This window comes from Arachis hypogaea, chromosome 9, assembly GCF_003086295.3.
Source record: "Arachis hypogaea cultivar Tifrunner chromosome 9, arahy.Tifrunner.gnm2.J5K5, whole genome shotgun sequence".
Classification (NCBI taxonomy): domain Eukaryota; kingdom Viridiplantae; phylum Streptophyta; class Magnoliopsida; order Fabales; family Fabaceae; genus Arachis; species Arachis hypogaea.
In genome coordinates, this window is record NC_092044.1 from 73,745,579 (window position 1) to 73,758,302 (window position 12,724).

The window sequence follows — 12,724 nt, forward strand, 5'->3', positions numbered from 1 at the left end:
CATTTGGAGTTCGATAGCTCCAAAAAATCCATTTCGAGTGCAGGGAGGTCAGAATCCAACAGCATCAACAGTTCTTTGTCAGCCTTCTTATCAGAGTTTTGCTCAGGTCCCTCAATTTCAGCCAAAAAATACCTAAAATCATAGAAAAACACACAAACTCATAGTAAAGTCCAGAAATGTGAATTTAGTATAAAAACCAATGAAAACATCCCTAAAAGTTACTTTATCCTACTAAAAACTACCTAAAAACAATGCCAAAAAGCGTATAAATTATCCACTCATCACAACACCAAACTTAAATTGTTGCTTGTCCCCAAGCAACTGAAAATCAAATAGGATAAAAAGAAGAGAATATACTATAAAGCTTAAAATATCAATGAATATTAGTTCTAACTAGATGAGCGGGACTTGTAGCTTTTTGCTTCTGAACAGTTTTGGCATCTTACTTTATCCTTGAAGTTTAGAATGATTGGCATCTATAGGAACTTAGAAATTCAGATAGTGTTATCGATTCTCCTAGTTAAGTGTGTTGATTCTTGAACACAGTTACTTCTATGAGTCTTGGCCGTGGCCCTAAGCATTTTGTTTTTTAGTATTACCACCGGATACATAAATGCCACAGACATATGACTGGGTGAACCTTTTAAGATTGTGACTCAGCTTTGCTAAAGTCCCCAGTTAGAGGTGTCCAGAGCTCTTAAGCACACTCTTTTTACTTTGGATCATGACTTTAACCACTCAGTCTCAAGCTTTTCACTTGGACCTACATTCCATAAGCACATGGTTAGGGACAGCTTGATTTAGCCACTTAGGCCTGGATTTTATTTCCTTGGGCCCTCCTATCCATTGATGCTCAAAGCCTTGGATCCTTTTTACCCTTGCCTTTTGGTTTTAAGGGCTATTGGCTTTTTCTGCTTGCTTTTTCTTTTTCTTTCTATTTTTTTCGCCAAATTTTTTTTTCGCAAGCTTTTGCTATTCACTGCTTTTTCTTGCTTCAAGAATCAGATTTATGATTTTTCAGATTATCAGTAACATTTTTCTTTGTTCATCATTCTTTCAAGAGCCAACAATTTTAACATTAATAAACAAACAGATCAAAAATATGCATTGTTCAAGCATTCATTCAGAAAACAAAAAGTATTGTCACTACATCAATATAATTAAACAAATTTCAAGGATAAATATGACGTATTTCTGGCGTTTGTCTCCAGAATGCAGCATGAAACTGGCGTTGAGCGCCAGTTTACGTCATCTAATCCCAAAGAAAGTATGATCTATTATATATTGCTGAAAATCTCTGAATGTCTACTTTCCAACACCATTGAGATCGCACCATTTGGAGTTCTGTAGCTCCAGAAAATCCATTTCGAGTGCAGGGAGGTCAGAATCCAACAGCATCAGCAGTCCTTTGTCAGCCTTCTTATCAAAGTTTTGCTCAGGTCCCTCAATTTCAGCTAGAAAATACCTGAAACCACAGAAAAATATACAAACTCATAATAAAGTCCAGAAATGTGAATTTAGCATAAAAACCAATGAAAACATCCCTAAAAGTAACTATATCCTACTAAAAACTACCTAAAAACAATGCCAAAAGGCGTATAAATTATCCGCTCATCAGTTTTTATGCAAAAATCACATTTCTGGACTTTACTATGAGTTTGTGTGTTTTTCTATGATTTCACATAAATTTTGGCTGAAATTGAGGGACCTGAGCAAAAATTTGATTCAGAGGCTGAGAAAGGACTGCAGATGCTGTTGGATTCTGACCCTCCTGCACTCGAAGTGTATTTTCTGGAGCTACAGAAGCCTAATTGGCGCGCTCTCAATTGCATTGGAAAGTAGACATCTTGGATGAAGACAATAGGAAAGTAGAGGTTCAGAAGAAACAAAACATCTCCAAATGCTTATTTGAAATTCCCACCAAAGAATTACATAAGTATCTCTATGTTATTTTCCGTCTTATCTATCTTTTAATTATCAATACCTCATAACCATTTGAATCCGTCTGACTGAGATTTACAAGATAACCATAGCTTGCTTCAAGCCATCAATCTCCGTGGGATCAATCCTTACTCACGTAAGGTATTACTTGGACGACCCAGTGCACTTGCTGGTTAGTTGTGCGGAGTTGTGAAAAGTGTGATCACAATTTCGTGCACCACATCTCACTAAGTACTTGGCCTAATCTCATAGTGATTTTGTCATACTAAGTTTGGTGTTATCACACCTCACCCATGCAAGGTACGTTCCCCCTCCCCCCCCCCACATACACACACCATGAAAACATATTAGTAATATACTTTTTTATTTTCTTTTCTTTTAAGTTTCCTTTATTTCACATGCAAACTACCTTTACTATTGTCTCTTTACTTTAGGTGCTTTTAAGTTCATATAGCACATATATGCAAGACCTTTCTTTCTTGAATATGCTATGTTTCATTTTGCATGCATTCATTAGCACATTTACATGCTTTTTACCACATACATGCTTGCATGGTATATATGATGAGCGGATAATTTATACGCTTTTTGGCATTGTTTTTAGATAGTTTTTAGTAAATTTGAGCTACTTTTAGGGATGTTTTCATTAGTTTTTATGTTAAATTCACATTTCTGGACTTTACTATGAGTTTGTGTGTTTTTCTGTGATTTCAGGTAATTTCTGGATGAAATTGAGGGATTTGAGCAAAACTCTGAAAAAGGCTGACAAAAGGACTGCTGATGCTGTTGGAATCTGACCTCCCTGCACTCAAAATGGATTTTCTGGAGCTACAGAACTCCAATTGGCGCGCTCTCAACGGCTTTGGAAAGTAGACATCCAGAGCTTTCCAGCAATATATAATAGTCCATACTTTATTCGGAAATTGACGACGTAACTTGGCGTTGAACGCCAAGTACATGCTGCTGTCTAGAGTTAAACGCCAGAAAAACGTCATGATCCGGAGTTGAACGCCCAAAACACGTTATAACTTGGAGTTCAACTCCAAGAGAAGCCTCAGCTCGTGGATAGATCAAGCTCAGCCCAAACATACACCAAGTGGGCCCCGGAAGTGGATTTATACATCAATTACTTACTCATGTAAACCCTAGTAGCTAGTCTAGTATAAATAGGATAAGTTACTATTGTATTAGACATCTTTTGACAGTTTAATCTCTTGACTATTCGATCTCTTGATCATGGAGAGGGCTGGCCATTCGGCCATGCCTGAACCTTTTACTTATGTGTTTTCAACAGTGGAGTTTCTACACACCATAGATTAAGGGTGTAGAGCTCTGCTGTACCTCAAGTTTCAATAAAATTACTATTACTTTCTATTCAATTCTCTTTTATTCTTATTCCAAGATATACGTTATACTTAACTTTGATGAATGTGATGATTCGTGACACTCATCATCATTCTCACCTATGAACGCGCGTGATTGACAACCACTTCCGTTCTACCTTAGGCCGGGCGCATATCTCTTAGATTCCCCAACAGAATCTTCGTGGTATAAGCTAGATAGATGGCGGCATTCATGAGGATCCGGAAAGTCTAAACCTTGTCTATGGTATTCCGAGTAGGATTCTGGGATTGAATGACTATGACGAGCTTCAAACTCCTGAAGGCTGGGCGTGATGACAAGCGCAAAAGAATCAAGGGATTCTATTCCAACCTGATTGAGAACCGACAGATGATTAGCCGTGCTGTGACAGAGCATAGGAACGTTTTCACTGAGAGGATGGGATGTAGCCATTGACAACGGTGATGCCCTACATACAGCTTGCCATGGAAAGGAGTAAGAAGGATTGGATGAATATAATAGGAAAGTAGAGATTCAAGAGGAGCACAGCATCTTCATACACTTATCTGAAATCCCCACTATTAATTTGCATAAGTATTTCTATCCCTTTTTATTTTCTATTTATTCCATTAATCAAATTTAAACTAATAATCCAATTATCCTTGAATCCGCCTGACTGAGATTTGCAAGGTGACCCTAGCTTGCTTCATACCAACAATCTCTGTGGGATCGACCCTTACTCACGTAAGGTATTACTTGGATGACCCAGTACACTTACTGGTTAAGTTGAACGGAGTTATGATCACACCAGGGATTATTAAGATCCCAATTTATTACACCATGATCTCTTTGGGGTATTTTTGATTTCACACGAATACAAAGAGACCAACTTTGAGGATCACAATTTCGTCCACCAAGTTTTTGGCGCCGTTGCCGGGGATTGTTCGAGTATGGACAACTGACGGTTCATCTTGTTGCTCAGATTAGGTAATTTTCTTTTCAAAAAATCTTTTTCAAAATTTTTCTTTTCTTTTTCATTTTTCTAATAATGTTTTTCGAAAAAATTAAAGAAAATACAAAAAAGTTCATAAAATCATAAAAACTAAAAATATTTTGTGTTTCTTGTTTGAGTCTTAAGTCAATTTTTAAGTTTGGTGTCAATTGCATGCTTTAAAAATTTTTCTTGCATTTTTTTTCGAAAATTCCATGCATTCATAGTGTTCTTCATGATCTTCAAGTTGTTCTTGACAAGTCTTCTTGTTTGATCTTGATGATTTCTTGTTTTGTGTTGTTTGTTGTTTTTCATGTGCATTTTTTGTTTGTTAGAGTCCATGCATTAAAGATTTCTAAGTTTGGTGTCTTGCATGTTTTCTTTGCATCAAAATTTTTTCAAAAATATGTTCTTGATGTTCATCATGATCTTCAAAGTGTTCTTGGTGTTCATCTTGACATTCATAGTGTTCTTGCATGCATCTTGTGTTTTGATCCAAAATTTTCATGTTTTGGGTCATGTTTGTGTTTTTCTTTCTCATCTTTAAAAATTCAAAAATCAAAAAAAAATATCTTTTCCCTATTTCCCTCCAAATTTTTGAAATTTTGGGTTGACTTGGTCAAAAATTTTTAAAATTAGTGGTTTCTTACAAGTCAAGTCAAAATTCCAATTTTAAAAATCTTATCTTTTCAAAATCTTTTTCAAAATTATATCTTTTTCATTTTTTTCCATTTTTCGAAAATTTCAAAAATCTTTTTCTTATCTTTATATCATATTTTCGAAAATTAGCTAACAATTAATGTGATTGGTTCAAAAATTTGAAGTTTGTTACCTTCTTGTTAAGAAAGGTTCAATCTTTAAGTTCTAGAATCTTATCTTGTAGTTTCTTGTTAGTTAAGTCTTTTTAAAAATTAAATCTTTTTATCTTTTATCTTATCTTTTTCAAAAAAAATTTTTATCTTTTTCAAAATTTGATTTCAAAATATCTTATCTAACTTCTTATCTTCTTATCTTTTTCAAATTTGATTTTAATATCTTCTTCAATCAACTAACTAACTTTTTGTTTGTTTCCTATCTTTTTCAAAACCAACTAACTACTCTTCCCTCTCTAATTTTCGAAAATACTTCTCTCTTTTTCAAAAATTTTTTTTGTTTTAAATTTTAATTTTAATTCTATCTTATTTCTAATTTTCGAAAATTACTAACCCTTTTTTTTTAAATTATTTTCGAATTTTCTATCTCTTCTCTCTTATTCTATTTAATTATTTAATTACTAACACTTCTCTTCACCTCTCTTCACCTAAATATCCGAACCCACTCTTCTTCATTCTTCTCCCCTTTCTTTTTCTACTAACATAAAGGAATCTCTATACTGTGACATAGAGGATTCCTCTTCTTTTCTTGTTTTCTTCTCTTTCATATGAGCAGGAACAAGGAAAAAGGCACTCTTGTTGAAATTGATCCAGAACCTGAAAAGACTCTGAAGAGAAAATTAAGAGAAGCTAAGTTACAACAATCTAAAGGTAACCTTTCAGAAACATTAGAACAAGAGAAGGAGATGGCAGCCGAAAATAATAATAATGCAAGGAGAATGCTTGGTGACTTCACAAAGCCAATGTCCAAATTTGATGGAAGAAGCATCTCCATTCCTGCCATTGGAGCCAATAATTTTGAGCTGAAACCTCAGCTAGTTGCCTTAATGCAACAAAACTGCAAGTTTTATGGACTTCCATCTAAAGATCCTTACCAGTTTTTAACTGAGTTCTTGCAGATCTGTGAGACTGTAAAGACGAATGGAGTTGATCCTGAAGTCTACAGACTCATGCTTTTCCCTTTTGCTGTAAGAGACAGAGCTAGAATATGGTTGGATTCACAACCCAAGGATAGCCTGGACTCCTGGGATAAGCTGGTCACTGCCTTCTTGGATAAATTCTTTCCTCCTCAAAAGCTGAGCAAGCTGAGAGTGGATGTTCAAACCTTCAAACAAAAAGATGGTGAATCTCTCTATGAAGCTTGGGAAAGATACAAGCAGCTGACCAAAAGATGTCCATCTGACATGTTTTCAGAATGGACCATATTAGATATATTCTATTATGGTCTATCTGAATTTTCGACAATGTCATTGGACCATTCTGCAGGTGGATCTATTCACCTAAAGAAAATGCCTGAAGAGGATCAAGAACTCATTGATATGGTTGCAAACAACCAATTCATGTACACTTCTGAGAGGAATTCCGTGAATAATGGGATACCTCAGAAGAAAGGAGTTCTTGAAATTGATGCTCTGAATGCCATATTGGCTCAGAACAAAGTGTTGACTCAACAGGTCAACATGCTATCTCAAAATCTGAACGGATGGCAACATGCATCCAACAGTACTAAAGAGGCAGCTTCTGAAGAAGCTTATGATCCTGAGAACCCTGCCATGGCAGAGGTTAATTACATGGGTGAACCTTATGGAAACACCCATAACTCATCATGGAGAAATCATCCAAATTTCTCATGGAAGGATCAACAAAAGCCTCAACAAGGCTTTAACAATGATGGACGCAATAGGCTGAGCAATGGCAAGCCATATCCATCATCTTCTCAACAACAGACAGAGAATTCTGAACAAAACACTTCTAATTTAGCCAATCTAGTCTCTGATCTGTCAAAGGCCACTTTCAGTTTCATGAATGAAACAAGATCCTCCATCAGAAATCTGGAGGCACAAGTGGGCTAGCTGAGTAAGAAAGTCAGTGAAACTCCTCCCAGTATTCTCCCAAGCAATACAGAAGAGAATCCAAAAGGAGAGTGCAAGGCCATTGATGTAATCAATATGACCGAATGCACAAGGGAGGAGGAGGACGAAAATCCTAGTGAGGAAGACCTCCTGGGACGTCCTTCAAGTAAGAAGGAGATTCCTATTGAGGATCCACAGGAATTCGAGGCTCATATAGAGACCATAGAGATTCCATTAAATCTCCTTCTGCCATTCATGAGCTCTGAAGACTATTCTTCCTCTGAAGAGGATGAAGATGTGACTGGAGAGCAAGTTGCTCAATACTTAGGAGCTATCATGAAGCTGAATGCCAAGTTGTTTGGTAATGAGACTTGGGAAGGTGAACCTTCCTTGCTCATTAATGAACTAGATACCTGGATTCAGAAAACTCTACCTCAAAAGAAACAAGATCCTGGCAGGTTCTTAATACCTTGTACCATAGGCACCATGACCTTTGAAAATGCTCTATGTGATCTGGGGTCAGGGATAAATCTTATGCCACTCTCTGTAATGGAGAAGCTGGGGATCATTGAGGTACAGCCTGCCTTGTTCTCATTACAATTGGCAGAAAAATCATTGAGACAAGCTTATGGAGTAGTGGAGGACGTTTTAGTAAAGGTTGAAGGCGTTTACATCCCTGCTGATTTCATAATCTTAGACACTAGGAAGGAAGAGGATGAATGCATCATCCTTGGAAGACCTTTCCTAGCCACAGCAGAAGCTGTGATAGATGTCAACAGAGGTGAATTAGTCCTTCAATTGAATGGGGACTACCTTGTGTTTAAGGCACAAGGCTATCCCTCTGTGACAAAAGAGAGTAAGCATGAAGAGCTTCTCTCAGTTCAGAGACAAGGGCGTGCCCCCACAGTCAAACTCTAAGTTTGGTGTGGTGAGGCCACAACCAAACTCTAAGTTTGGTGTTAAGATCCCATATCCAAACTCTAAGTTTGGTGTTGGGACTATACAACATTGACCTGATCACCTTTGTGGCTCCATGAGAGCCACTGTCAAGCTATTGACATTAAAGAAGCGCTTGTTGGGAGGCAACCCAATTTTATTTATCTAATTTTTATTTTATTTTATTGTTATTTTGTGTTTTATTAGGTGCATGATCATGAGGAGTCACGAAAAAAATCATAAAAATTAAAAACAGAAGCAAAAACAGCAGAAAAAAAATTCGCACCTTGGAGGAAGCACAGGCTGGCGTTCAACGCCAGTAAGATGCATCTGGCCGGCGTTCAACGCCAGAACAGAGCATCATTCTGGCGCTGAACACCAGAAACAAGCAACATTCTGGCGCTGAACGCCAAGAATGTGCTTAGAGAAGAAAAGCTGGCGCTAAACGCCAGTAACAAGCATGAAACTGGCGTTCAACGCCAGAAACATGCTTTACATGGGCGTTGAACGCCCAGAACGTGCACCAATGGGCGTTTAAATGCCAGAATGGTGTGCAAAGGCATTTTATATGCCTATTTGGTGCAGGGATGGAATTCCTTGACACCTCAGGATCTGTGGACCCCACAGGATCACCTCAGGATCTGTGGACCCCACAGGAACACCTCAGGATCTGTGGAACCCACAGGATCACCTCAGGATCTGTGGACGCCACAGGATCACCTCAGGATCTGTGGACCCCACAGGATCCCCACCTACTATATTCCCACCTTACCTCCTAAATCCTATTTTTGTGATTTGTATTCCCCATGTCACACTTCCCAACACTCTTCACCAATCACCTCAATTCCTCTTCCCAATCACCCCCTTCACCACTCAAATCCATCCACTCTTCCCCATAAACCCCAGCTACCTTCCAAAATTCAAAACCATTTTCCCACCCATTCCCACCCTAAATGGCCGAACAAACACTACCCCCTCTCCCTATATATACCCTTCCATTCTACTTCATTTTCACACAACAAAACCCCTTCTTCTTCACCTAGGCCGAACCTACATCTCTCCCTCTCTTCCATATTCTCTTCTTCTTCTTCTTCTCTTCTTTCTTCTATTGCTCGAGAACGAGCAATATTTTAAGTTTGGTGTGTGGTCAAAGCACAATTTTTTTTGTTTTCCACTACCATCAATGGCACCTAAGGCCGGAAAAGGTAAAGGGAAGACAAAAGCTTCCACCTCCGAGTCATGGGAGATGGAAAAATTCATCTCCAAGAGCCATCAAGACCACTTCTATGATGTTGTGGCAAAGAAGAAGGTGATCCCTGAGGTCCCTTTCAAACTCAAGAAAAATGAGTATCCGGAGATCCGACATGAAATCCAAAGAAGAGGTTGGGAAGTCTTAACCAATCCCATGCAACAAGTCAGAATCTTAATGGTTCAAGAGTTCTATGCCAATGCATGGATCACTAGGAACCATGATCAAAGTATGAACCCGAACCCAAAGAATTATCTCACAATGGTTCAGGGGAAATACTTAGATTTTATTCCGGAAAATGTGAGGTTGGCGTTTCACTTGCCCATGATGCAAGGAGATGAACGCCCCTACACTAGAAGGGTCAACTTTAATCAAAGGTTGGACCAAGTCCTAATGGACATATGTGTGGAAGGAGCTCAATAGAGAATAGACTCCAAAGGCAAGCCAGTTCAACTAAGAAGACTGGACCTCAAGCCTGTGGCTAAAGGATGGTTGGAGTTCATTCAACGCTCCATCATTCCTACTAGCAACCGATCTGAAGTTACTGTGGATCGGGCCATCATGATTCATAGCATCATGATTGGAGAGGAAGTAGAAGTTCATGAGGTCATCTCCAATGAAATCTACAAAATAGCCGACAAGTCCTCCACAATGGCACGGCTAGCTTTTCCTCACCATATTTGCCATCTATGTTACTCAGCTGGAGTTATCATAGAAGGAGATACCTCCATTCAAGAGGATAAGCCCATCACCAAGAAGAGGATGGAGCAAGCAAGAGAGACCCCTCACGGTTCTCAAGAGATGCATGAGGAAGCTCATCATCAAGAAATCCCTGAGATGCCTCAAGGGATGCACTTCCCTCCCAACAACTATTGGGAGCAAATCAACACTTCCTTAGAAGATTTGAGCCACAATGTGGAACAATTAAGGGTGGAACATCATGAGCACTCCATCATTCTCCAAGAAATAAGAGAAGATCAAAGAGCAATGAGGGAGGAGCAACAAAGGCAAGGAAGGGACATAGAAGAGCTTAAGGACATTATTGGTCCTCCAAGAAGAAGACGCCACTAAAGGTGGATTCATTCCTTGTTCTTTATTTCTTTCTGTTTTTCAGTTTTTAATGTTGTGTTTATCTATGTTTTGTGTCTCTACTTCATGATCATTTGTATGTAGTAACCATGTCTTAAAGCTATGAATAAAATCCATTAATCCTTCACCTCTCTTAAATGAAAAATGTTTTAATTCAAAAGAACAAGAAGTACATGAATTTCGAATTCATCATTGAATTTAATTTAATTATATTGATGTGGTGACAATACTTTTTGTTTTCTAAATGAATAATTAAACAGTGCATATGTCTTTTGATCTTGTTGTTTATGAATGTTAAAACTGTTGGCTCTTGAAAGAATGATGAACAAAGAGAAATGTTATTGATGATCCGAAAAATCATGAAATTGATTCTTAAAGCAAGAAAAAGCAGTGAAAAAAAATGGCGAAAAAAATAGAAAGCAAAAGAAAAAGCAAGCAGAAAAAGCCAATAGCCCTTAAAACCAAAAGGCAAGGGTAAAAAGGATCCAAGGCTTTGAGCATCAATGGATAGGAGGGCCCAAGGAAATAAAATCCAGGCCTAAACGGCTAAATCAAGCTGTCCCTAACCATATGCTTGTGTCATGAAGGTCCAAGTGAAAAGCTTGAGACTGAGTGGTTAAAGTCGTGATCCAAAGCAAAAAAAGAGTGTGCTTAAGAGCTCTGGACACCTCTAACTGGGGACTCTAGCAAAGCTGAGTCACAATCTGAAAAGGTTCACCCAGTCATGTGTCTGTGGCATTTATGTATCCGGTGGTAATACTGGAAAACAAAATGCTTAGGGCCACGGTCAAGACTCATAAGTAGCTGTGTTCAAGAATCAACATGCTTAACTAGGAGAATTAATAACACTATCCGAAATTCTAAGTTCCTAGAGAAGCCAATCATTCTAAACTTCGAAGGAAAAAGTGAGATGCCAAAACTGTTCAGAAGCAAAAAGCTACAAGTCCCGCTCATCTAATTAGAATTAATATTCATTGATATTTTGAAATGTATAGTATATTCTCTTCTTTTTATCCTATTTGATTTTCAGTTGCTTGGGGACAAGTAACAATTTAAGTTTGGTGTTGTGATGAGCGGATAATTTATACACTTTTTGGCATTGTTTTTAGATAGTTTTTAGTAAATTTGAGCTACTTTTAGGGATGTTTTCATTAGTTTTTATGTTAAATTCACATTTCTGGACTTTACTATGAGTTTGTGTGTTTTTCTGGGATTTCAGGTAATTTCTGGCTGAAATTGAGGGATTTGAGCAAAACTCTGAAAAAGGCTGACAAGAGGACTGCTGATGCTGTTGGAATCTGACCTTCCTGCACTCGAAATGGATTTTCTGGAGCTACAGAACTCCAATTGGCACGCTTTCAACGGCGTTGGAAATTAGACATCTAGAGCTTTCCAGCAATATATAATAGTCCATACTTTATTTGGAAATTGACGACGTAACTTGGCGTTGAACGCCAAGTACATGCTGCTGTCTGGAGTTAAACGCCAGAAAAACGTCATGATCCGTAGTTGAACGCCCAAAACACATTATAACTTGGAGTTCAACTCCAAGAGAAGCCTCAACTCGTGGATAGATCAATCTCAGCCCAAACATACACCAAGTGGGCCCCGGAAGTGGATTTATACATCAATTACTTACTCATGTAAACCCTAGTAGCTAGTCTAGTATAAATAGGATAAGTTACTATTGTATTAGACATCTTTTGACAGTTTAATCTCTTGACTATTCGGTCTCTTGATCATGGAGAGGGCTGGCCATTCGGCCATGCCTGAACCTTTTACTTATGTGTTTTCAACAGTGGAGTTTCTACACACCATAGATTAAGGGTGTGGAGCTCTGCTGTACCTCAAGTTTCAATACAATTACTATTACTTTCTATTCAATTCTCTTTTATTCTTATTCCAAGATATACGTTATACTTAACTTTGATGAATGTGATGATCTGTGACACTCATCATCATTCTCACCTATGAACGCGCGTGATTGACAACCACTTCCGTTCTACCTTAGGCCGGGCGCATATCTCTTAGATTCCCCAACAGAATCTTCGTGGTATAAGCTAGATAGATGGCGGCATTCATGAGGATTCGGAAAGTCTAAACCTTGTCTATGGTATTCCGAGTAGGATTCTGGGATTGAATGACTGTGACGAGCTTCAAACTCCTGAAGGCTGGGCGTGATGACAAGCGCAAAAGAATCAAGGGATTCTATTCCAACCTGATTGAGAACCAACAGATGATTAGCCGTGCTGTGACAGAGCATAGGAACATTTTCACTGAGAGGATGGGATGTAGCCATTGACAACGGTGATGCCCTACATACAGCTTGCCATGGAAAGGAGTAAGAAAGATTGGATGAATATAATAGGAAAGTAGAGATTCAAGAGGAGCACAGCATCTTCATACACTTATCTGAAATCCCCACTATTAATTTGCATAAGCATTTCTATCC